At 48.5% G+C, this 26,062-nt stretch overlaps 1 protein-coding gene and 1 pseudogene across 2 annotated transcripts in view; one reads left to right on the forward strand and one right to left on the reverse strand.

Moving 5' to 3' along the window:
* The window catches only part of XKR6 (XK related 6), a gene marked incomplete at its 5' end in the record, with an annotated part of 170,300 nt that overhangs the window by 87,398 nt on the left and 56,840 nt on the right, over positions 1 to 26,062 (forward strand). The gene's annotated exons all lie outside the window — the stretch shown is intronic.
* Positions 18,997 to 19,552, reverse strand: LOC310702792 (large ribosomal subunit protein eL21-like; annotated as a pseudogene). Its single transcript has one exon. The product of its transcript is annotated as a large ribosomal subunit protein eL21-like (transcript).

Raw genomic sequence — 26,062 nt, forward strand, 5'->3', positions numbered from 1 at the left:
ATCTCTGCTGTTTTCACAGAAAAACTCACTAACTCACAGTCTACAGCTGATAGCTGAAAAATCTGCTTACTGTGATGACATCATAGAATTCTATACTAAATTACCGTATTTTTCGCTCTATAACACGCACCCGACCATAACACGCACATAGCTTTTAGAGGAGGAAAATCCGTAGGCATGCCACCCGTAGGCGTTCCCTCCATAACACGCACAGACATTTCCCCTTACTTTTTAGGAGGAAAAAAGTGAGTGTTATGGTGCAAAAAATACGGTAACTCTTTCCATAGCACTTTGGATGCTCCAGCTGCCACACGAATAGCATATAAAGCAAACAACCACAAATTCATCAAAGCAATTAGTACAGTTCAGTAAAGTCATAGTAACTCATCTTCTTCTTTGGCGATCCCTTAGCCGAGTAAGATTGTCTTAGCAGTGAGTATGTAAGTGACTGTGGAGGCCAATTCTGGATCCACACGTCCTTCCACAGTGGGGACATGGTTTCCAGGCGGGAGTTGATCACGGTGTGGATTTGCCAAGCATGCCTTCTTCTTAGTGCGCTTCTCCCTTGTGTCCTGAGTTCGAGTGTCTTCAAAGCCCATGACACCTTTGGTAAAGGCTGTTCTCCAGTTGGAGCACTCACAGGTTTCCAGTTATCAGTGCTTATGTTACATTTTTTTAGATTTGCTTTGAGAGAGTCTTTAAACCTCTTTTGTTGTCCACCGGTATTTTGCTTTCCATTCTTGAGTTGGGAATAGAGTAGTTGCTTTGGAAGATGATCATCAGGCATCCGAACAACATGACCAGTCCAACGAAGTTGATGTTGAAGAATCATTGCTTCAACACTGGTGATCTTTGCTTCTTCCAGTACGCTGGCATTAGTTCGCCTATCTTCCCAAGTGATGTGTAAAATTTTTCAGAGACACCGTCAATAAAATCTTTCGAAGAGTTGGAGATGGCGTTTATAACTGGTCCATGTTTCACAAGCATATAGTAAGGTTGGTAGTACAATAGCTTTGTAAACAAGCATTTTGGTTTCCCTGCAAATGTCCTGGTCCTCAAACACTCTGCACTTCACTCAGGAGAAAGCTGCACTTGCAGAGCTCAGGCGATGCTGAATTTCAGCATCAATGTTAGCTCTTGTGAAAAGATAACTGCCCAGGTAGGAAAAGTGATCATCACTGTCCAACATTACACCATTAAGTTGAATTTGTGGCACTGCAGAGGGATTGTTTTGTGCTTGTTGGTCTTTTGGTTTTTTGGATATTGAGCAATAGGTCAAGCTTTCCTTAAGCTTCTGCGAAGATATTTAGGTTGGTAACTCATAATATTGGCCGGACACTTCCTAGTCACATGGAACCTTGCTCCAGAAAAACAGAAGATGGATTAGCTTGTTGGCTACCCAATGCATTGTTTTTCAGCACTGCAGTGAGTGGAAGGCTCATTCGCTGTACATAAATCATAGACATTTACATTGAATTACAGTCATACCTTTGGTTACAGACGCTTCAGGTTGCGTTTTTTCGGGTTACAGATGTGCCAAAAGCCAGAAGTACCGGAATGGGTTACTTCCAGGTTTTGGCGTCATGTGTGCACAGAAGCACCAAATCACGCTTTGCGCATGTGCAGAAGCACCGAATCTCAACCTGCACATGCGCAGATGCAGCGCTGCGGGTTGCAAACAGTGTGGGTTGTGAACATGCCTCCCACACGGATCATGTTCACAACCCCAGCATCCACGGTAGACATTTAAAAACTGTTTGGTGCAGGTGAGCAAGGTCTTTGAGTCAGTGGTGGCTGATCATCTTCAAACATGGTTAGAGAAACAGAATGATATGGACCCATTCCAAGCTGGCTTCAGGCCTGCATTGAGAACTGTGTGGGTGATAATTCCCCTTTCTCAATAGCAGTCATAGGGAGGCAACGGGCAATTCAGAGCACGGCTACAGGACCGGAGGAACAGGGTTAAGCTTCCCTCCCCGTGCTGTTTTTCTCAGTTAAAACCCCACCTCCATGCTTCTGTTAGGCAGAACAAAGCAAACAGCTGTAACAGACATGTATCTACATTTTGCCATGTGAGGTGGGCTTCTAATTGTGAAAATACCCCAATTCAATGTCCCAGATTCAGTCGTGGAGGAAGTGGCTTCAGTACCCGGGACGGCGGGGGCGTGGCACATGGGGGCTTGGTGCATCGCATGTACGAGCATCCCAAGAGAGAGGTGCCCGCCCACAGCGATATCACCCCCCCCGGCTGGCACCCGGGGCCGCCACAGTCCACATTCAATCCCTGGTATCTCTAGGTAGAGCTGCTTTGCTTGAGATGCTGGAGAGCCACTGCTAGATCTACTGAACTAGATAAACCAATAGCAGCTACCTATGTTCCTAACTGGGACGCGGGTGGCGCTGTGGGTTAAACCACAGAGCCTGGGACTTGCCGATCAGAAGGTCAGCGGTTCGAATCCCCGCAGCGGGGTGAGCTCCCGTTGCTCAGTCCCTGCTCCTGCCAACCTAGCAGTTCAAAAGCATGTCAAAGTGCAAGTAGATAAATAGGTACCACTCCAGCGGGAAGGTAAACGGCGTTTCCGTGTGCTTCTCTGGTTTGCCAGAAGCGGCTTAGTCCTGCTGGCCACATGACCCGGAAGCTGTACACCGGCTCCCTCGGCCAGTAAAGCGAGATGAGCGCCGCAACCCCAGAGTCGGCCACGACTGGACCTAACAGTCAGGGGTCCCTTTACCTTTACCTGTGTTCCTAATTGTCAGGCATGTGGAGCAGGGCCTTTTCAGCAGTGTCCCTCTGGAAATACATATGGCTTCATCACTGCAAGCCTCTAGGAGGCCCCTAAAAACACATTTCTTTGGAACCGCCTTCTCTTAAATAAAGATAATGGTTTATTAAATCTATTAGTCACTTTTTTGCCACGGCAGCTCAAAGCGACTTACAATATTTTAAGCAAAAAACAAACACATACGAACATTAAAACCAGCATTTAAAAAAGACATTAAAACAAGGGTCAGAAAACTTTTTCAGCAGGGGGCTGGTCCACTGTTCCTCAGACCTTGTGGGGGGCCGGACTATATTTTTTGTGGAAAGTGAACAAATTCCTATGCCCCACAAATAACCTAGAGATGCATTTTAAATAAAAGGGCACATTCTACTCATGTAAAAACACACTGATTCTCGGACCATCTGTGGACCAGATTTAGAAGGCGACTGGGCCTGATCCGGCCCACGGGCCTTAGTTTGCCTACCCATGCATTAAAACATCCAACTTATAGATAGTTAAAAGCCACATGCCTGATTAAAAAGGACAGGTTTTGCCTGGCTTCTAAAGATATGTGGCAAGGGCACAAGACGAGCCTCTCTGGGGAGAGAATTCCACAAACAGGGAGCCACCACAGAAAAGTCCATTCTCATGTTGTCACCCACCAAACCTCTCGGACATGGAGGACTTCGAGAAGGGCCTCAGATTATGATTGCAGTGTCTGGGTAGGTTCATACAGGAAGAGGCAGTTTTTGAGATATTGCTTCCCTGAGCTATTTAAGGCTTATAGGTCAACGTCAACACTGAATTGGGTTTTGTAAGCATGGCCCTGCTTAAACTCTGACTGTAACATTTACTCTTCTTCCTGGGTTGAATGTTGTTTGTAATTAGTGTAATTGCTGGCTCTCGTTACCGGTTGGCTTAATTGTTTTGGCATTCCGTGGTTTTATATTGACAAATGACTGGGTCTTTCACAGCTCAGTTCGACATCTGAGTGGATCTGTTCTGCAATGCTGCGTCCGGTGGAGAACTTTCTCCCAAGTCTCCGTTGGGTAGATTTTGCATGCGCTCATCTTGGCCTGAGGTTTTAAGATTCAGTGACCGAGAATCCCTTGCAAGCCGAACCCTGGAGCTATGCCTGTGTTTTAGCACGGGTCTATACGTGATATATAATTGATAATAGTTGTTCCTGTTATACTCGTCTCCAGAATGCAATTTTAATGAGGACAAAAAAAGTGGGCAGGGAGAGGTCTTTATTTTACATCGTACTCTCTCTATAAATACATTGCATTATTAAATGCAGACATTTCCTGCTTCCCTTGCTCTTGGCTCTGACCAAGGACGCAAGTGGGCTCTTTCAATGAGCTCATCCTGGTTGCGGTTGCTGGCAGTTCAGCACAGTTGCACCGAACCCTCATAGCAAATGGGGTCCTGGGCGACGGTGCCACCCACTGGACAGCCTCGACTTCTCGTGTGATGAAAGAGGCAGCAAAATGTTTCTCTGTCCCCTTTCTCTGCTTCACATGCATGATCATACGGCAACAGCCCGTTCAAATACACAGTGGAAATAAAATCCACCCCGTTTAAGAATGTTTATGTCAGCAGTCCTTTAAAACCCGGAAGTTGCCTAGTGCCTAAATGAGGCCAAAGCAGTCTCCATCCATTCCTTGAGAAGGACATGACAAAGTCAAAAGCCAGGAGCCACCACAGGAAAGGCTCTCTCTTTCTCTTTCCATTCTCTCTGATCTGGGCTGGTTGCCAATTTTCTACCGAGCCAAGTTCAATGCTCTTAGCAATTTGGAACCTATGGAATTTCCTTGCCTTACATGTGCCCACTCAACTGCTTTGCTCAGCAGTACAGTGGACGCTCAGGTTGTGAACGTGATCCGTGCAGGAGGCACATTCGCAACCCGCAGCATCCGCAACCCGCAGCGCCACGTCTGCCCACATGTGGGTTGTGATTTGGCACTTCTGCGCATGCGCAAAGCTCAATTTAGTGTATCTGCGCATGCACGAGCACCAAAATCCGGAAGTAACCTTTACCGGTACTTCTGGGTTTCGGCGCATCTGTAACCTGAAAACTCGCAACCTGAAGCGTCTGTAACCCGAGGTATGACCGTATTGGCATGATACCAGGTGCCACATAATACCTGTTCCACATTAGAAAGAAATCAATATTTTAGTGTGACAGAACCTACACTTTGGAACTCCCAGCCTATTGATCTGAGACAGGGACCTTCACTACACTGTTTTTGGCACCTGCTGAAAGCATTTTCGTTTAGGCAAGCCTACCCAGATGTTCAGAAAGTTCGCATGAGTTTTCATTTGTTCTTAGTCTATTGTTGTTTTAACTTTTCAAAGGTCTTAAATTATTGTTGCCAATTTCCCTTACTGGTGATTTTATTGTTTTACTTTTTAAAAACTTTTTTTCCCCCAAACCGTTTTGAGGTTGTTGTTTTTTACCACGTGTCAGGGGTTCAGGAGCAGAGGCAAGGGCAAGGGAGGAAACAGAGAGCGAGGGGGAGGAGGCAGAAGAAAAGATGAGTGATGACGACGACCCGAGATCTCCGAGTCTTTCCAGTGAATCAGAAGATTCACAGAAAGGAGCACCAGTGGCCAGGGCAAGGGGGGAGCCTAGGGGGACACCCCAGGAAGATAGAGCCAGAGGGGACTCAGAGGGGAGCAGTTGGAAATCGGGACCAGCGTCACCGCCAGAGAGCAGGGAAGAGGAAGGGCGCCAGGGATCAAGCGCTGGCAGCTCACAACAGGAGGGAGGGCACGAGTCAGGAGTGGCCACACCTCCATCGGGGAGCGAAGAAACGGTCAGACGGAAAGTGGAAGGTTGGGCGCGCGCGCCAAGTTCAAATGCACAGGAAAGTGACGCAGTAGGCAGCCCGGAGAGGGAGCCAGGTCCTAAAGCCCGGCGCAAGGAGACAGGAGGGTCCGGGGGGTCGGCGTCAGAGGAATCCCGGAGGGAAGAGACCCCGGGGGGCAGAGGGACCCAGAGGAGAACAGTCAGGCGGAAAAGGTGGAGCAGGGCTAGGATATTAAGTTGGTGCACAAGGGGCGGAGACTCAGACGGAGCTTCGCCGATCTAACCATAAGACGTAGAGTTGCACGCAGCAGCTTGAGAATGGAAACTGTAACTCAATAAAGACTTTTACTTAATGATCGCTGGCTAGCGTGATCCTCTGTGAGCTAGGATCGGGGAGCAGCTCTGACACCACGTATAAATTTTATTAAATAAATAAGTTACTATTACAGTGGTACCTCGGGATAAGAACTTAATTCGTTCTGGAGGTCCGTTCTTAACCTGAAACCTGAGGTACCACTTTAGGTAATGGGGCCTCCCGCTGCTGCCACGGGATTTCTGTTCTCATCCTGAAGCAAAGTTCTTAACCCGAGGTACTATTTCTGGGTTAGCGGAGTCTGCAACCTGAAGCGTATGTAACCTGAAGGGTCTGTAACCCGAGGTACCACTGTACAGTGGCACCTCGGGTTGTGAACGTGATCCGTGCGGGAGGCACATTCGCAACCCGCAGCATTCGCAACCCACAGTGCCGTGTCTACACACGCGCAGGTCGCAATTCAGTGTTTCTGCGCATGTGCGAGCACCAAAACCCGGAAGTAACCCATTCCTGTACTTCCGGGTTCGGCGCAGTGCACAACCCGAAATCACGTAACCTGAAGCATCTGTAACCCGAGGTACCATGGTGCCCTTCGTGTGACAAAAGCCAAGGTAAAGAGGTGATTCAGCCCAGAGCCAACAGTGTGACGCGGCAGCTAAAAAAGCCAATGCAATTCTGGGCTGCATCAATAGGAGTATAGCATCTAGATCAAGGGAAGTAATAGTGCCACTGTATTCTACTCTGGTCAGACCTCACCTGGAGTACTGTGTCCAGTTCTGGGCACCACAGTTCAAGAAGGACACTGACAAACTGGAACGTGTCCAGAGGAGGGCAACCAAAATGGTCAAAGGCCTGGAAAAGATGCCTTATGAGGAACGGCTAAGGGAGCTGGGCATCTTTAGCTTGGAGAAGAGGAGGTTAAGGGGTGATATGATAGCCATGTTCAAATATATAAAAGGATGTCACATAGAGGAGGGAGAAAGGTGGTTTTCTGCTGCTCCAGAGAAGCGGACACGGAGCAATGGATCCAAACTACAAGAAAGAAGATTCCACCTAAACATGAGGAAGAACTTCCTGACAGTAAGAGCTGTTCGAGAGTGGAATTTGCTGCCAAGGAGTGTGGTGGAGTCTCCTACTTTGGAGGTCTTTAAGCAGAGGCTTGACAGCCATATGTCAGGAGTGCTCTGATGGTGTTTCCTGCTTGGCAGGGGGTTGGACTCAATGGCCCTTGTGGTCTACTCCAACTCTATGATTCTATGATTCTATGATTCTATGATTCTATGATTCTATGATTCTATGATTCTATGATTCTATGATTCTATGATTCTATGATTCTATGATCATCATGAGACTTTCTCTGGCCAGTGAGCCCAGATGATTAAAAAGACAGGCAACAGCAATAACTTGAGTGAGATCCAGTGGTCCATTGAGCCCTGTACTGCCCTCGCTGGCTGGCTGGCAGCAACTGTCCAGGGCTCCAGAGTCTCCTCTGTCACAGCCCTGCCTTCAGATGCTGTGAATTGAATCTGAGACTTCCTGCGCTCAAAGAAGATGCTCTGCCCTTGAGCTGTGGCCTTCCCCCAGACCCCCAAATTCCCAGGTGCTAACATTAGATCTTTGCTCTCTTCCAACTTCACCACGTGGTAGGACACATGTTCTTCAGGCAGAAGTCCCAGGCGCAACCCTCACCATCTCTGGGTAGAGCTGGGAGAGAGATAATCGGTCTGATATCCTGGGGAACTGGGAGACCAATGGTCTGACTTGGTTCCTACATTCCTAATCTTTTCAACAGCTGTCCATCATTGTTTGTTAGATACTACCCAAAGCTGCGGTACGCGGGTGGCGCTGTGGTCTAAACCACTGAGCCTAGGGCTTGCCGATCAGAAGGTCACGGGTTCGAATCCCCGCGACGGGGTGAGCTCCCGTTGCTCGGTCCCAGCTCCTGCCAACCTAGCAGTTCGAAAGCTTGCCAGTGCAAGTAGATAAATAGGTACCACTCTGGTGGGAAGGTAAACGGCGTTTCTGTGCGCTGCTCTGGTTTCGCCAGAAGTGGCTCAGTCATGCTGGCCACATGACCCGGAAAAAACGTCTGCGGACAAACGCCGGCTCCCTCAGCCTTTAAAGCGAGATGAGCACCACAACCCCAGAGTCGCTTGCCAGGGGTCCTTTACCTTTACCTTTACCCAAAGCTGCAGTTGGCTTCCCCAAATATCCTTTGGGGCTGAGCGCTTGGGAGCGTTTCGTACAGTGGACGCTCGGGTTGTGAACGTGATCCGTGAGGGAGGCACGTTCGCAACACGCAGCGCCGTGTCTGTGAACAAGCTGGTTGCAATTCAGCGCTTCTGCACATGCACAAAGTGCGATTTGGCGCTCCTGTGCATGTGCAACCACTGAAACTCGGAAGTAACCCTTTCCGGTACTTCCGGGTTTCGGCAGGTCCATAACCCCAAAAAATGCAACCTGAAGCGTCTGTAACCCGAGGTATGACTGTATTGCATAGGCCGACATAATGCATTAGTTTCCAAGGAAACTGCATTCATGGAAGGAGCGATGTAAGGCTGTGGGGTTGTGTAAATAATTTTTGTCCCCTTCCCCGTTCTTAATTGTAGTGGTACAAACTATCCCCTGTGGTGTGCACAGAGCCAACTACCAGCTCTGGAGTCTCTGCACCTTCCTTCTCTCATCCGTGGAGCTTGATAAAGATGTGGTCGTGAGGTCCCATCAGCTGGCTTCATGGCGACTCAAGCACCCCCACTTATCATCCACGAAGATGTTTCATTCTGTGCTGGAAAACAAAAGCGTGTTTACATAAATCTGCGTGGCGTACGTTGCTCCTGTGGAAATGGAGCGATGATGGCTTGGGAAATGGGAATTATAAATAGGCATGGCACAGAAGCACTGCCACCTGAACAACATGACTGCCATAGTAGTGAGGACTAGAAACTTAGCTGCCTTTCTTTAAGGGAGCATTTTGTGGATTCTTGCACCTGATCCCAGATTCTGTGCCCATGAGAGCATAAATGCAGAACAGAACAGCCCTCGGGGGCCTTTCAATGCAAATACATACATGCAGTGCTTTTTTTTCTAAAATAAACTAATGTTTAGAGGTATTCCCATTTTCCTACTCATTGTAATACTGCCCCTCAATGAGGCCAAACTTAGATTCACAAAATGTTTAGGAGTATGCGTACCTTTGCATGCTCCCCCAAGGAAAAATGCACTGCCTACCTGTGTCTGCTCAGTAAACTAGAAGTCATGGACATCCAATGAAACAGTGCATAGTTAACCTATGGAACTCCTTGCCACAGGAGGCAGTGATGGCCACAAACCTGGATGGCTTTAAAAGAGGATTAGACAAACTCATGAAGGAGAGGGCTATTGATGGCTACAAGCCATGACAGCTATGATCTCCCTCCACAGTTGGGTGCAGCATGCTTCTGAATTGTGTGGCGAGTTTCCGACCCCCCCCCCCGGTGGAAATAATGACACATGACACAATTATTAAGGTTAATGGGCTAAAAAAGGCCACAACTTTATTGGCTACAGGTGATGAGCAGTATTGGCTTAGGCATTGGTCCTAACAGACTATATCCAACTTCAGCCTGTCTGCTTGAAGTCCGGGAAGGGTTAACCACCGTTAGGGGGAGTCCTGCTGATGCACATCAACTAGGAACTCCCCCGGGGTCACCACTTGAGGCCTCACCTCCATAGGCTTTGGACAGGGCCACGCCCCACGGAATCCTTTATCGGACTACCCTTCAATATGCAGGGCAGGTGATGGCGCTACCTCCCCTCTTCCAACTACAGAACCATACCAATGCCGAACTGCCAATACCCAGAAAGTTGTGACAATTTGCTACAAGGTAGAAGGTTGATGGTTCGAATCCCCACGATGGGGTGAGCTCCCGTTGCTTGGTCCCTGCTCCTGCCAACCTAGCAGTTTGAAAGCACGTCAAAGTGCAAGTAGATAAATAGGGAAGGTAAACGGCGTTTCCGTGGGCTGCTCTGGTTCGCCAGAAGCAGCTTAGTCATGCTGGCCACATGACCTGGAAGCTGTACACCGTCTCACTCGGCCAGTAAAGCAAGATGAGCGCTGCAACCCCAGAGTCGTCCACGACTGGACCTAATGGCCTGGGGTCCCTTTACCTTTACCTTTAGGCGAAAACCAAGTGGCTAGTGCCAATTTGCCAAGTGGAAAAATTCCTACCAGCCCCCTCAACGGCGACCAACCAAGGTCCATAGCAAGGTCAAAGGACGAAAACCTTATAGGGCAGGAGGGTGGTAAAAACAGGAACAGCTGGAGGGTGGCAAAGAGGGAGATCCCCGGCCGAGTCCTGCCTATATATGAGAGCCAGTGTGGTGTAGTGGTTAAGAGCAGTAGTCTTGTAATCTGGTGAACCGGGTTCGATTCCCCACTCCTCCACATGCAGCTGCTGGGTGAGCTTGGGCCAGTCACACTTCTCTGAAGTCTCTCAGCCTCACTCACCTCACAGAGTGTTTGTTGTGGGGGAGGAAGGGAAAGGAGATTGTGAGCTGCTTTGAGACTCCTTTGGGTAGTGATAAAGCGGGATATCAAATCCAAATTATTATTCTTCTATATAGGGCAGGCCACGCTCCCCAGAGCCAGCCAGGGGATGTCGCGGCTGGGAATCCCCCGAATCGTGCAGGGCTGGCCTCCACCCACTGTGCGCGTGGAGGGGCTGTGAAGCCCGCAACTCCACCTCCTTCTTAAGGCGGAAGTGGCTTGCCTGTCACTGGGAGCCACGGGATGAAAGAGTTTTGCTTGCAAGTTTCCCATGTGCATCTGGTCAGCCGCTGTGGGAACAGGATGCTGGCCTAAATGAACCATTGGCCTGATCCAGCTGAAGGCTCTTCTTATGCCCTTACACCCACCCGCTTCCTCCGCATTGCCCCACATTGTTTCTTGGCCATGCTATGCCACTCTGGGCGGCTTCCAACTAAGTATTAAAATACACTAATACATCAAACATTAAAAGCTTCCCTGAACAGGGCTGCCTGCAGATGTCTTCTAAAAGTTTGGTAGTTGTTTTTCTCTTTGACATCTGGTGGGAGGGTGTTCCACAAGGCGGGTGCCACCACCGAGAAGGCCCTCTGCCTGGTTCCCTGTAACTTGGCTTCTCACAGTGTGGGAACTGCCAGAAGGCCCTCACTGCTGGACCTCAGTGTACGGGCTGGATGATGGGGGTGGAGTGGTTCCTTCAGGTATACTGGGTTGAGGCCCTTTAGGGCTTTAAAGGTCAGCACCAACACTTTGAATTGTGCCCGGAAATGTACTGGGAGCCAATGTAGGTCTTTCAAGACCAGTGTTATGTGGTCTTAGCGGCCGCTCCCAGTCACCAGTCGAGCTGCCGCATTCTGGATTAGTTGTAGTTTCCAGGTCGCCTTCAAAGGGAGCCCCACATAGAGCGCATTGCAGTAGTCCAAGCGGGAGATAACCAGAGCATGCACCACTCTGGCGAGACAGTCCACGGGCAGATAGGGTCTCCTTTAGAAGGAATGGCAAGGCTTTGGGCAAATGGCCGGGGTGTTTTCTCAGCGGGTTGATGGAGGAGTTGGGTGCCTGCCCCACCTTGCTGAAGGCCTCGATTTGAGGTCCGCGGTTAATCACTTGGAGTCGCACCCTTCCTCCTGCCAAGGGGAGCCCTGGAACGAGACACCATACATCCTCTCCCTGCCTTCTTTTGCATCAAGGCCTCCCACATCGCAAAGGACAGCAGCAATGTGATGCAGACGCAATCAATAAAACCGTTAGCAGCGGAGACCCGGCACTTTGCTCTCCGAAGCACGTAGCCACCTGGGCTGCAGTGCACACGCCAGAAGGAGGGCAAAGATCGTCACAGGCCTGTCTCTGAGAGGGTGGTCCTGGACAAGTGGGGGAGCTCACATAAGAACTGCAAGGAAAGAACAGCTGTTCGACAGTGGAATTAGCTGTTTGACAGTGGAATTTGCTGCCAAGGAGTGTGGTGGAGTCTCCTTCTTTGGAGGTCTTTAAGCAGAGGCTTGACAACCATATGTCAGGAGTGCTCTGATGGTGTTTCCTGCTTGGCAGGGGGTTGGACTCGATGGCCCTTGTGGTCTCTTCCAACTCTATGATTCTATGATTCTATGATTCTATGAAATGTTGCAGCGTAGTTTCTTGGCAAGGATGCCTCCTCCTCCTCCTCCTAGATATGACATTCCCTTCTCGCAGACATTCATCCCACCCAAGTTATCCATTTCTCATTTCCACCTGACACTCAGCAATGCTCAGTTCTCCCTGGGCTTTTTCGGCTCCCTGTGTCTTTGGTTTTGCTGTGTCACCTTGTAAACCTCGGGGTTCCCCATAGCACTCCAAGACTTCCCTCATATTTCTTAGTAAACCTGTTTTGACTTGGCCCCATGCACGGCCAGAGTTTACTATTAGCAGGAGTGATGCGTTGCATGCATCCGTAGTTGGACACAGCAATGCATCCAAATGCCTTGGAAGATGATTTCCATATGAGTGCAGCTTGTCCTTAAAATAGCACCCTTCCTCTTCTTCTTCTTCCTCTCCCCTCTCTTCCATCACTTATTCAGTCCACTTCTGTCCAGCCTTACTCAGAAATAAGTCCCCTGCTTCAAGGCTTCCTGCAGGATTGCTCTCTTCTCTCCCTCTTTGGCGATCCCTCGTAGCCGAGTAAGATTGTCTTCCATGAACACGGTTTTAACAATGAGTCCGTAAGTGACTGTGGAGTCCAATTCTGGATCCACACGCCCTTCTACAGTGGGGACATAGGTTTCCGGGCAGGAGTTTATCATGGTGTGGATTTGCCAAGCGTGCCTTCCTCTTAGCACATTTCTCCCTTGCGTTCTGAGTTCGAGTGTCTTCAAAGTCCATGGCACCTTCTGCTGCTTACGTATGACCTCAACACAAGCTGAGTTGATGGCAAAGCAAGCTTTCTTCTTGGTAGGGCTGTCTGTGTGACCAGCTATTGTCTAACACTGCCCATCGAGCCTAGTATTGTCTGCCCCACGGATGGGGAAACGGCAAGTGAGAACCTACCTGAGCACAAAAGTTAAAGGAGGCAGTGATGGCCCCCAACCTGGGTGGCATTATAAGAGGATTGGACATATTCATGGAGGAAAGGAGGGCTACTGATGCCTACTAGCCAGGATGGCAACACTCTGCTTCCACAGTTGGAGAAAGCAATGCTTCTTTGGCGATCACTCGTAGCCGAGTAAGATTGTCTTCCAGAAACACAGTCTTAACAATGAGTCCGTAAGTGACTGTGGAGGCCAATTCTGGATTCACACGTCCTTCCATTGTGGGGACATTGGTTTCTTGGCGGGAGTTGATCATGGTGTGGATTTGCCAAGCGTGCCTTCCTCCTAGCATGTTTCTCCCTTGCGTCCTGAGTTCGAGTGTCTCCAAAGCCCATGACACCTTTGGTAAAGGCTGTTCTCCAACTGGAGCACTCGCAGGCCCGTGTTTCCCAGTTGTCGGTGTTTATACTACATTTTTTTAGATTCGCCTTGAGACAGTCTTTAAACCTCTTTTGTTGACCACCGGCATTACACTTTCCATTTTTAAGTTCGGGATAGAGTAGTTGCTTTGGAAGACGATCATCAGGCACCCGCACAACATGACCAGTCCAATGCAGTTGATGTTGAAGAATCATTGCTTCAACACTGGTGATCTTTGCTACTTCCAGTACACTGATATTAGTTCTCCTGTCTTCCCAAGTGATGTGTAAAATTTTTCAGAGACACTGTTGATGGAATCTTTCGAGGAGTTGGAGATGGCATTTATAAGTGGTCCACGTTTCACAAGCATACAGTAAAGTTGGTAATACGATAGCTTTGTAAACAAGCATTTTTGTTTTGCTGCGAATGTCCCGGTCCTCAAACACTCTGCACTTCAGTCGGGAGAAAGCCGCACTTGCAGAGCTCAGGCAATGCTGGATTTCGGCATCAATGTTGGCCCTTGTGGAAAGATAACTGCCCAGGTAGGTTACAGATAGGTAGCCGTGTTGGTCTGCCATAGTCAAAATAAAGAAATTCCTTCCAGTAGCACCTTAAAGACCAACTAAGTTAGTTCTTGGTATGAGCTTTCGTGTGCATGCACACTTCTTCAGATACACTGAAACAGAAGTTGCCAGATCCTTCTATATAGTGAGAAGGTGGGGAGGGGTATTACTCAGAAGGGTGGTGGGAATGGGTGATTGGCAGATAGCTGAGATGAGCCTGTTGATGACTCTTAACGACTGCAATAGGTCTTACAGGAAAAGGCAAGGGTGTTTCACTATATAGAAGGATCTCACTATATAGAAGGATCTGGCAACTTCTGTTTCAGTGTATCTGAAGAAGTGTGCATGCACACGAAAGCTCATACCAAGAACTAACTTAGTTGGTCTTTAAGGTGCTACTGGAAGGAATTTCTTTATTTTGCCCAGGTAGGAGAAGTGATGGACATTTTCCAAAATTACACCATTGAGTTGGAAACCACAGGAAGGGAGAGTTGCTCTTGTGATTGAATCCTGCTTCTTGGCCTTCGCCTTGGGGCATTTGCTTGACCACTGCTAGAAGAATATGCTGGAGTAGATGGGCCATGGCCTGATCCAGCGGGCTGTTCTTACGTTTTTAAGTGACCATGAGCCATAACAGTGAAGGGAAGCCTCCATCTCAAGGGCTAATATACCTCTGAATATCATTTGGGACACACAGAGGGGAGAACAGGCTGAGACAGCTTGCTTGTTGTAGTCCAACAATTTTGGAGGGCACGAGGTAAGGGACTGTTGCCTTGTGTTTTTATTTTCTGGTTCGTGTTGCGTGTGTGTTTAATCTACACTCCACTTCCCCACTAAAAGGCAAATGACCTAATAAAAGAATACTTTTTTTTATATAAAGAAAAGGCAAGCCCTTTTTGAACAGGCTCCCGGGGTCTCCGCTTCTGAATTTTTGCTCCGGGAAGCAGAGAATCAAGCGCTCGCTTTACCGTATTCTTCTCATTATGGAAATCCACAGAGAGCAAGGTGGTGCAAATCATCCCCAATTATTTCTGCGAAAATGTTCGCCTCCCTGGAAAAAAAAGGGAAGGGGAGGGGATCGTGTGCTCAGATCGCTTCTTTTTTACATGAAAAGAAGCAACGAAAGAGCCTCGTGGCTCCTGAAAGAACTAACAAATTTATGATGGTGTAAGCTTTCATGGCTCAAGCCCACTTTCCTTCTTTCTCCCTCCCCTGACTTCCATCTCCTTCCTTGTCTCTTTGCTCTGCATCAGTTTCTAAGTTGCAAAGACAGTAGGGCCGGCATTCTTGTACTCCTTAAAGTCACGGGAAGCCTGATGTCATATATTGATAGATGATAGATAGATAGATAGATAGATAGAGATAGATAGATGATAGTAGATAGATAGATAGATAGATAGATAGATAGATAGATAGATATAGATAGATAGATGATAGATGATAGACAGACAGATAGATGATAGATAGATAGATAGATAGATGATAGATAGATAGATAGATAGATAGATAGATAGATGATAGATAGATATAGTAGATAGATGATAGATAGATAGATAGATAGATAGATAGATAGATAGATAGATAGCTGATAGATGATAGATGATAGATGATAGATAGATGATAGATGATAGATAGATAGATAGATAGATAGATAGATAGATAGATAGCTGATAGATGATAGATGATAGATGATAGATAGATAGATAGATGATAGATAGATAGATGATAGATAGATATAGTAGATAGATGATAGATAGATAGATAGATAGATAGATAGATAGATAGATAGATAGATATAGAGGGAGCTTGGGGAGGAGGATGAGCCAGCGCTTGTCCATGGGGAAGGTCCATGGGGCTACATAGAGAGGCCTGGAGGGTTGCATGTGGCCCCCAGATCTGGGGTTTCTTGCTCCTGGTATCCAACATTACAGACGTTCTTTTCATAAAATCATCGAGGTGAAAGAAGCCCTAAGGCCCCTGCAATGCCGGAATCACATCTAAGAACCCCTGACCAATAGGCAGCCAACCTCTGCTTCAAAACCTCCAACTTGAGTTTGAGGAAAACTTGGGAGCCAGTGTGGTGTAGTGGTTAAGAGCGGTGGGCTCGTAATCTGGTGAACCGGGTTCGCTTCCCCGCTCCTCCACATGCAGCTGCTGGGTGACCTTGGGCTAGTCACACTTCTCTGAAGTCTCTCAGCCCCACTCACCTCACAGAGTGTTTGTTGTGGGGGAGGAAGGGAAAGGAGAATGTGAGCCGCTTTGAGACTCCTTCGGGTAGTGATAAAGCGGGATATCAAATCCAAACTCTTCTTCTTCTTCCAAGGAAGGAGAATCCACCACCTTCTGAAGGAGTTGGTTCCAGTGTCAAACAGCTGTTACCATCAGAAAGCTCATCCTAATTTTTAGTCAGAATCTCCTTTCTTGCAATTTGTATCCAATGGCCTGGGTCCTCTGGAACAGCAGAAAGCGAGACTTTCAGATATTTGAATATGACTATCCTCTCATCTCTTGGTCATCTCCTCTTCAGGCTAAACATGCCCAGCTCTCTCAACAGTTCCTCATAAGGCTTCATTTCCAGACCCTTGATCCACACTGTACTGTGTCCAGTTCTGGGCACCACAATTCAAGAAGGACACTGACAAACTGGAACGTGTCCAGAGGAGGGCAACCAAAATGGTCAAAGGCCTGGAAATGATGCCTTATGAGGAACGGCTAAGGGAGCTGGGCATGTTTAGCCTGGACAAGAGGAGGTTAAGGGGTGATATGATAGCCATGTTCAAATATATAAAAGGATGTCACATAGAGGAGGGAGAAAGGTTGTTTTCTGCTGCTCCAGAGAAGCGGACATGGAGCAATGGATCCAAACTACAAGAAAGAAGATTCCACCTAAACATTAGGAAGAACTTCCTGACAGTAAGAGCTGTTTGACAGTGGAATTTGCTGCCAAGGAGTGTGGTGGAGTCTCCTACTTTGGAGGTCTTTAAGCAGAGGCTTGACAACCATATGTCAGGAGTGCTCTGATGGTGTTTCCTGCTTGGCAGGGGGTTGGACTCGATGGCCCTTGTGGTCTCTTCCAACTCTATGATTCTATGATTCCTAGTCACCCTCTCCTGCACACCTTCCAGCTTCTCAATATCCTTCTTAAATTGTGGTGCCCAGAGCTGCACGCCAGGACTCCAGGTGGGGTCTAACCAAAGCAGAATAGAGTGGTACTATGACTTCCCTTGATCTGGACACTAGACTTTGTTTGATGCAGCCTAGAATTGTCTTAACCTTTTTTTTTGTTCTGCTGTCAGGTCTGTTAGAATTCCTTTTGTATTTCCAGAGCTGCGATGGGAGGACGAGGGTGTGAGGAACAAGGAAGGCTTTGCTTAAGAGCTTTTTTGCTGTGGTAGAACATCTGCTCTCAGCCATCCTTTTCTTGGAGCATGTCTACGATGCAGCTCTGCTCCCTCACAATTCCCCTCCCTTCCCTCCATCTCTGTCTCCATGCTCGTGCGCCTTCTCAGCTGCCGGCCGCATGACCCACAATGCACTCCGGCAGGCCTGGTCCGCCCCAGTGAACATCTCGAGGACCCCTGAGACCCAGGGAGGAGGGCACGCGAGGCCTGGAATGTGTGCCAAGTCCCAAAGTGTATCTTGTTGCGGCAGAAGGACAGAGCTGCCATTACGCCTGTCATGTTCGCAATAGCTTGCAAACACACAACTCACTCCCTTGTATTTCCCCCTTTCTGCAATCCTTTTTGACACCTGTCATTTTCAAGCAGGCTTGAGGTGGGGGTGGGGGGAAGAAACAGCAGCACCGAACTGGAATCTGGCAGTTGGGGAGGGGGGTGTCATGGGCTTGACAACAGAGGCAGCTGCCTTCACACTCCCACAATGCATCTGTGTTGATGTCCGTCCTGGAAGCACCTGCAATCTTGCACAGTCTGTTGATGGGCTGGTTTTGCGAGATCAGTTGTGAGCCTAACCCCACTTTCCTGGGAGTGAACCCAATTGAACTCCATGGGGCTTACGTCTGAAAAGACACGGTTGGGACTGCAGCTGATATGTAGACATAAACTACTTCTTTTTAAGTCACTGTGGTGTACACCATAACAGTGTCCCTGTTTTCCAAGGATGGTCTTGGATTTACAGAAGCTGTCACAGTTTCTGATTTGATCCCTGAATGCCCCACTTTCCTTAAAGTTAAAGGGACCCCTGACCATTAGGTCCAGTTGTGACCGACTCTGGGGTTGTGGCGCTCATCACGCTTTATTGGCCAAGGGAGCTGGCGTACAGCTTCCGGGTCATGTGGCCAGCATGACGAAGCCGCTTCTGGCGAACCAGAGCAGCGCACAGAAATGCCGTTTACCTTCCTGCCAGAGTGGTACCTATTTATCTACTTGCACTTTGACATGCTTTTGAACTGCTAGGTTGGCAGGAGCAGGGACCGAGCAACGGGAGCTCATCCCATCACGGGGATTCAAACCACCGACCTTCTGATCGGCAAGTCCTAGGCTCTGTGGTTTAACCCACAACGCCACCCGCATCCCTTTTCCTTAAGATGCCCCTATTTTCATGAGAGAAATCTTGGAGAGTATGGAATAGGACATCCTTATTTTCATTAGAGAAATGTTAGAGGGTATGATGTCCCTATTTTCATCAGATAAATCTTGGAGGATATGGAATAGGATGTCCTTCTCTTCATCAGAGAAATGTTGGAAAGAATGGAATAGGATGTCCCTGTTTTCATCGGAGAAATGTTGGGAGGTATGCCATAAACTTACAAGATCCTGAAATGCAGGACAAATGACAAATGCTGAAACAAAACAGGTTTTTAAGCAGGTGGTGAAACAACAGAATTGTAGGTGCTTGTCTGGTTAAAACAGGAACAGCATTCCAAATTACTGGTACCGCTACACTAGCAACCTAAATTTGCATAGAAACTTAACAGTCGTAACAACTTTCAGACTGAGAATCGTCTTGAAATCTAGCCCTGCAACTGTGGACAAGAGGGAAATCTACTCACATGTTGGTGTGAACTTGCCAAATCTCCACCTTCTGAATCATAACTCAGCTCTTCTTTGAAACCCACAAACCTCTGAATTTTTTTTTTAAAAATTAGGTCTTCAACATGGTATTTTATTTTGTTCACATACACTATGCCATAAACTCATATGGAATTGGTTCCAGCAGCTCTGGCTCCTTGCCACTGTTTCTCACAAAGTGGGCTACTCTTGGAGGAGCAGGGTGGCGTTTTAGTTCAAACCAAATTCCCTTTTCCTTTCCTTCTTTTTTCTTTCTTTCATTTTCTTCCACACAGTGCAAGAAACTGTCTCTGCTCTTTGGGTGCTTAATATGCTCAATTCGCACATTAATTCTCTTGGCCAGAATCTTGCCCTTAACTTTCTTGTTCACAATAATGCCCACAGCATGCTGGGTAATGTTGTATACCCTTCCTGTCTTGCCATGGTAACATTTGTGGATTGTTACCTTTCTGAATTGTGCCCAAGCCCTTTGTGTCCACATTATAGTTGTGCATGTAGGTAGCAAGAGGGACCACACCATGTTTGCGAAAGGGTCTCGAGAACATGTAACGTGTCCCCCTCCTCTTCCCCTTGGTGTTGGTCATCTTGACGGTTTACTATAAGATGGCGCTGAATTTTGTGGTGCTGGACTTTGACCGGCCTCTGTCCTGTCCCTGCTGCAGGACTCGTATTACGAGTCTGTTCTCGGGACAGAAGTTGCATCAGGCAGAACCAGCTGCCCCCGGGGCCAGGCCTGATAGATACGGAGGGGCAGAGCTGATAGTAGCAGTTGCTTCGTTCTGCCCTCCTCACCCATGTTCAATTCAGCTCTTGTCAAATCCAGGGAAGGCTAACCTGATTCTGAGGAACTGGATTCCTTCGATGTCTTTTGCCGGAGCCAAAATATCAAACAGACTTTTTTCCACCAAACAGCAGAAGTTTCCCTCCATGTTCGTCTGAGCATTGCTGTCGCCTCTGCTGTCTGCTTGGCAACCTCAGCAAGGATTCTCCACTGGGGGTTTGCACTAGAAACTGTCCTGGGTCCTCAAGGGACTCACTTCTTTACCCTGACACTAATACTACTACCGAACGCCTCTTTGGCGCCACACAGAAGTGACAAAATCCCTCCCTGCGGCGGTTCATAATCTATCGGAGGCAGACAAAATGGTGTGGGCATGGGAACACAGGAAACTGCCTTTGAACTGAGTTGGAGATCTAGCTCAGCGTTGTCTAATAATAATAATAATAATAATAATTTATTATTTGTACCCCACCCATCTGGCTGGATTTCCCCAGCCACTCTGGGCAGCTTCCACAGAGACCAAAAATACACTAAGATGTCACACATTAAAAACTTCCCTGAACAGGGCTGCCTTAAGATGTCTTCTCAATGTCAGGTAGTTGTTTATCTCTTTGACATCTGAAGGTAGGGCGTTCCACAGGGCGGGCGCCACTACCGAGAAGGCCCTCTGTCTGGTTCCCTGTAGCCTCACTTCTCACAATGAGGGAACCACCAGAAGGCCCTTGGTGCTGGATCTCAGTGTCCGAACGATGTGGGTGGATTCGCTCCTTCAGGTATACAGGACCGAGGCCGTTTAGGGCTTTAAAGGTCAACACCAACAGTTTGAATTGCGCTTGGAAACGTACTGGGGGCCAATGCAGATCTCTCCGGAGCGGTGTTATGTGGTCCCGGCAGCCGCTCCCAGTCACCAGTCTAGCTGCCGCATTCTGGATTAGCTGTAGTTTCCAGGTCACCTTCAAAGGTAGCTCCACGCAGAGCACATTGCAGTAATCCAAGCGGGAGATAACTAACGCATGCACCACTCTGGTGAGACAGTCCGTGGGCAGGTAGGGTCTTAGCCTGCGTACCAGGTGGAGCTGGTAGACAGCTGCCCTGGACACAGAATTGACCAGCGCCTCCATGGACAGCTGTGAGTCCAAAATGATTCCCAGGCTGCGCACCTGGTCCTTCAGGGGCACAGTTAGCCCATTCAGGACCAGGGAGTCCCCCACACCCGCCCGCCCCCTGTCCCCCCAAAACAGTACTTCAGTCTTGTCAGGATTCAACCTGACTACAGTGACTAGCAGCACTTTTGGACAAGTTATGGCCAGTTGGAGGCAGCACCCAGCACCCTCAGCCCATAGCCAATGCCCCAGAATATTTGTGAGGCCAGCCAATAGTTGTGACCCTGTCCCTGCTCTGTTGCCATTCCTGACAAGCGACCCATTTTGAGAGGTATGCCCCCCCCCACTTTCTCTCGGGGCGCCTTGGGCGCTGCCTTCATCCCAGGGCAACCGGATGGCAGCGAGGGGAAAGCAGGTGGCCTGGCGCTTTGGCAGGAGTCAGTAGGATCGTGACAAAGCATCAGACGAAAAAAGGAGCATCTTCCAGTCCGACACTCTAGCACAGGGGTGACCAACTCCCAAGAGACTGTGATCTACTCACAGAATTAAAAACTGGCAGTGATCTACCCCCTTTTGGGGGGTTCAGGTCAAAGTTGCTGAGCATGTTTTAGAATTGAAAGCCCCGTTTTTGGGGAGTTCAGGTCAAAGCTGTTGAGCTTGTTTTAGAAAGGAAAACTCCACTTTGGGGGGGTTCAGGTCAAAGCTGTTGAGCTTTTGTAAGAAGCCCCAATTTTGGGGGGTTCAGGCAGAAAAGGGAACGCCAACAGATTGCTGGGGAAACAAACAACTTCACTAGGGAAAAAGGGCCCTGTCATGGGTTAGTGCCAACCAGGGGGCGGCACCACCTACAGCTCCCTCCACCCCACCCCGCTGATTGTAGGGTATAGGGGGGGTCCATGTTGGGGAAGGTGCTCTTTTAGGTACTTGACTTGGAAGCTGTTTAGGGCCTTGTATGCTTGCTGCAGTCTGCACAGCCATGACAGCACTTTGTTTTAGAAAAAGTCACTCGGATTGAACGGAGGTAGCTCAGCGGGTTAGAGTGTGGCAGTGAGAACGCCAAGGTCGCAGGTTCTATCCCTGTATGGGACAACTGCATAGTTCTGCATTTCATGGGTGTTGGACTAGATGATCCCTAAGGTCCCTTCCAACTCTCCAGTTCTATGAATACCACGGATGGAGCCCAGGGAGGAAAGAAACTGATATGTGAACGAAAACAGTGTGCGACTTGAGGAGAATTCAACTGGCGGATTTGGTCTTGATCTTACAGGCCTTGTTCATAAGGGGGAGATGCTCAACAACACATTCAGGGGGAAACTCCCTCAGGACTAGGCAGCCAATCAGAGGCTGTGTTACCACAGCGAGGGTCATGTTGCTGCACCTGGTTGCTAGGCAGCACATCCACCCATTCCTCTCTTGGCTACTTGGCTTTAATGTCAAGAGAATTAACCCTTGAGGTGCACACAGAATGAGCCCTGCTGTTGCACTTCCAACATGCTGCTTCTAGGAGTGCACCCTTGTTCCCCCAATTTTTGTGATAACCTTACACTTTCCACACTTTTACTCATAATTTCATGCATACACGTGTGTGTGTGTGTGTGTGTGTGTGTGTGTGTGTGAACCCCTTTCTGATCTTAAAAGCAGAATCTAGTGTGTGTGTCCTCCTTTTCTAATTGGCAGGCTCCCAAGACCCCAAGACCCCGTCCTCAACCCCACACCTTCCCCTTTCCTCCATGGATCCTGCTTCCAAGGCTGTGATGGTTCTCCGAGAAATGGTACTGTCTGATTAAGACGGATAGATTGGTAAGAAGCATCCAGTGTGACCGGAATAGAAAACACAGCAGCTCCTAGCTGGCTTGGGGGGCAGAAAGCCAGAAAATAGCTTTGCTCGGAAGATGATTTCCATACGAGTGCAGCTTGTCCTTAAAATAGCATCTTTTCTCTTCTTCTTCCTCTCCCCTCTCTTCCATCACTTATACAGTCCAGTTCTGTCCAGCCTTACTCAGAAATAAGTCCCTTGCTTCAAGGGGATGGGCTTCCTGTAGGATTGCTCGCTTCTCTCTCTCTTTGGAGATCCCTTGTAGCTGAGTAAGATTGTCTTCCATAAACACGGTATTAACAGTGAGTCCGTAAGTGACTGTGGAGGCCAATTCCGGACCCACACGTCCTTCCACAGCGGGGACATTGGTTCCTGGGCAGGAGTTGGACATGGTGTGGATTTGCCAAGCGTGCTTTCCTCTTAGCACATTCCTCCCTTGCGTTCTGAGTTTGAGTGTCTTCAAAGCCCATGACGCCTTCTGCTGCTTACGTATGACCTCAACACAAGCTGAGCTGATGACAAAGCAAGCTTTCTTCTTGGTAGGGCTGTCTGTGTGACCAGCTATTGTCTAACACTGCCCACCGAGCCTGGAATTGTCTGCTCCCTCCCCAGGTCGACAAACCCCATCGGTCCCCCACTTCCCTCTATGGCACACGCAGAGACCGCCTTCTTGACCGTTGGACACCCTCATCCAACAGAGCCTGTCTTCGCACGCAGGGGAATTAGGTGTCTGGTGTGTGACATAATTGGAAAGGGGAGCCTTATACATGGGGGCTTCTTATAGACGGGAAAATACAGTAATTAGGGAGGGAGAGCAATTTGTTTGTGTTTAGATGCCATGTTCATGCCAAATCTCCCAGCTTTGGCTTGCACTTTGGGTAAAAAGGTAAAGGGACCCCTGACCATTAGGTCCAGTCATGGCCGACTCTGGGGTTGCGGCGCTCATCTCGCTTTATTGGCCAAGGGAGCCGGCGTACAGCTTCCGGGTCATGTGGCCAGCATGACTAAGCCGATTCTGGTGAGCCAGAGCAGCGCACGGAAACGCCGTTTACCTTCCCGCCGGAGCGGTACCTATTTATCCACTTGCACTTTGACGTGCTTTCGAACTGCTAGGTTGGCAGGAGCAGGGACTGAGCAACAGGAGCTCACCCCATCGCGGGGATTCGAACCGCTGACCTTCTGATCGGCAAGTCCTAGGCTCTGTGGTTTAACCCACAGCACCACCTGCATCCCTTCTCTAAGAGGGCAAGAAATGGCAAAATGAGATGAAGGGGGGGGAGAGAGAGAGAGAGGCAAGGCAACTGAGCACACTCACAGGTACTGAGCATTCCCCACTCTTACATAATGAAGTTACGTAATGGCTCAGAAGTGCCGACTGCCTAGTCATTTGCCCTCTTCTGCTGGGTGTGATCTGCACAGAGAGTTGAGCAGAGGTGGGCTGCTTGTTCGCTTGAAGGGCAGGTTGACAGCAGGGACAGGAGGGAGACCCTGGAGGTCGGCAGTGTAGGGATGGGCTTTGACATGCGTCTGGTGGTGCCAACCTCCTGGCTTCTGCCATTCCTTCTCCCAGACACACACACACACTTCCTAGTCTGATGCAACAGGAAACGGGCTGGGGGGGGGAATACATTCATCCCCTCCCTTGTCTTTTTGGCGAGGTAGTTACTGAGCCCACCCAAAGTCCACCCCCCTCCCTCTCCCTCTCCCCCCATTAGAATCCTGCAGTGTGCTTCCTTTAAAGAGCCGGTGACACTTGTTGCATTCCCCTTGGGAGCAGATGTTAAAGAGTTTCCAGGATCAAAAGAAGCAGACATCATGTCAGAAACAATTATTGTACCGCAATGCCTATGAGCTACTCATTCATTCCAGGGACTTTTCTTTAGATCGGGGAGAAGAGGGGGGCGGAAAGATCATGGTCAAAGCAAACAACAGCGGAAATGTTGCTTCCTCGCTCGCTTGCTTGCTTGCTTGCTTGCTCACTCTGCAAGATGGGGATGGAAACTTTACAGGGCTGACGTGAGGATTACAACAGCAACCAAATAGTAGGATAGGGTTGAGGCAATTCTAGGCTGCCTCAAGAGAAGTCTAGTGTCCAGAGCAAGGGAAGTCATAGGTAAAGGAAAAGGAACCCCTGACCGTTAGGTGTAGTCATGGACGACTCTTGCTCCACCCACTGGACCAGCCTGCCATCAACATGCGGCCCCTGGAAAGTTGTCCACGAGGGAATGCTGCCCTTGGCTTGCAACAGGCTCCCCCTACCCCTGTCCTGTTCCTGTAAATACTCCTGTATGCAGGATCACACCCGTTTGTTATATTCAGCCCTGCGGCGTAATAAACTGGCGACTTGGAAGAGCGACAGGCAAGAGAATCTTTCACGTAATGTCATGACATTACGTAATGACATTACCAAACTTAAAACCATGGAGAGACCTGGTCTCAACAGAGACATTGGATTCTTATTACAGATGGGTAGCCGTGTTGGTCTGCCATAGTCAAAATAAAAAAATTCCTTCCTGTAGCACCTTAAAGACCAACTAAGTTAGTTCTTGGTATAAGCTTTCGTGTGCATGCACACTTCTTCAGATACACAGAAGAAGTGTGCATGCACACGAAAGCTTATACCAAGAACTAACTTAGTTGGTCTTTAAGGTGCTACAGGAAGAAATTTTTTTATATTGGATTCTTATCTCATTATACATGACTAGCTATTTTTCACCTTCTCACCCCTTGCCTTTTCCTGTAAGACCTATTGCAGTCGTTAAGAGTCGTCAACAGGCTCATCTCAGCTATCTGCCAATCTCCCATTCCCACCACCCTTCTGAGTAATACCCCTCCCCACCTTCTCACTATATAGAAGGATCTGGCAACTTCTGTTTCAGTGTATTTGAAGAAGTGTGCATGCACACGAAAGCTCATACCAAGAACTAACTTAGTTGGTCTTTAAGGTGCTACTGGAAGGAATTTTTTTATTTTGGTAATGTCATGAGCTACCCAAGTGATTTAAAACACCTATTTCCCATTAAATCAAAACTTAATAAATAGTCTGCTTCTTTTTTCCTCACCCCCACCACTGCCAAAAAAAGGGAACTGAGCACTGCATAGATTATTTGTTCAAAATGAGCACACCTGTGGCCACAAGGATTTTACATCTCTGCAAACCTGCACGGGACGTTCCTTTGCTTCCTGGATCTCCCGATGTCTGACTTTGCAAAGGGGATTATTAATCATTAATGCGAAACGTTAAACGCCGCTAATGCTCATGTATTTATTAAGCTATCTCTGAGGTTCATTAAACAGGCACACAGTGTAATTAGCCTCTTGCAAATCTTTTGGCATCCCCGTCCCAAAGACGTTCCTTGCGAGAGCGGATAGATCCCACTGAGTCTCGTGGAAATCATCTGTAAGGAAGAGTCTCGAGGCAGATCTGCCATCGGCCAGC

This window comes from Podarcis liolepis (genome assembly GCF_965112155.1).
Source record: "Podarcis liolepis genome assembly, chromosome: 3".
NCBI classification, from domain to species: Eukaryota; Metazoa; Chordata; class Lepidosauria; order Squamata; family Lacertidae; genus Podarcis; species Podarcis liolepis.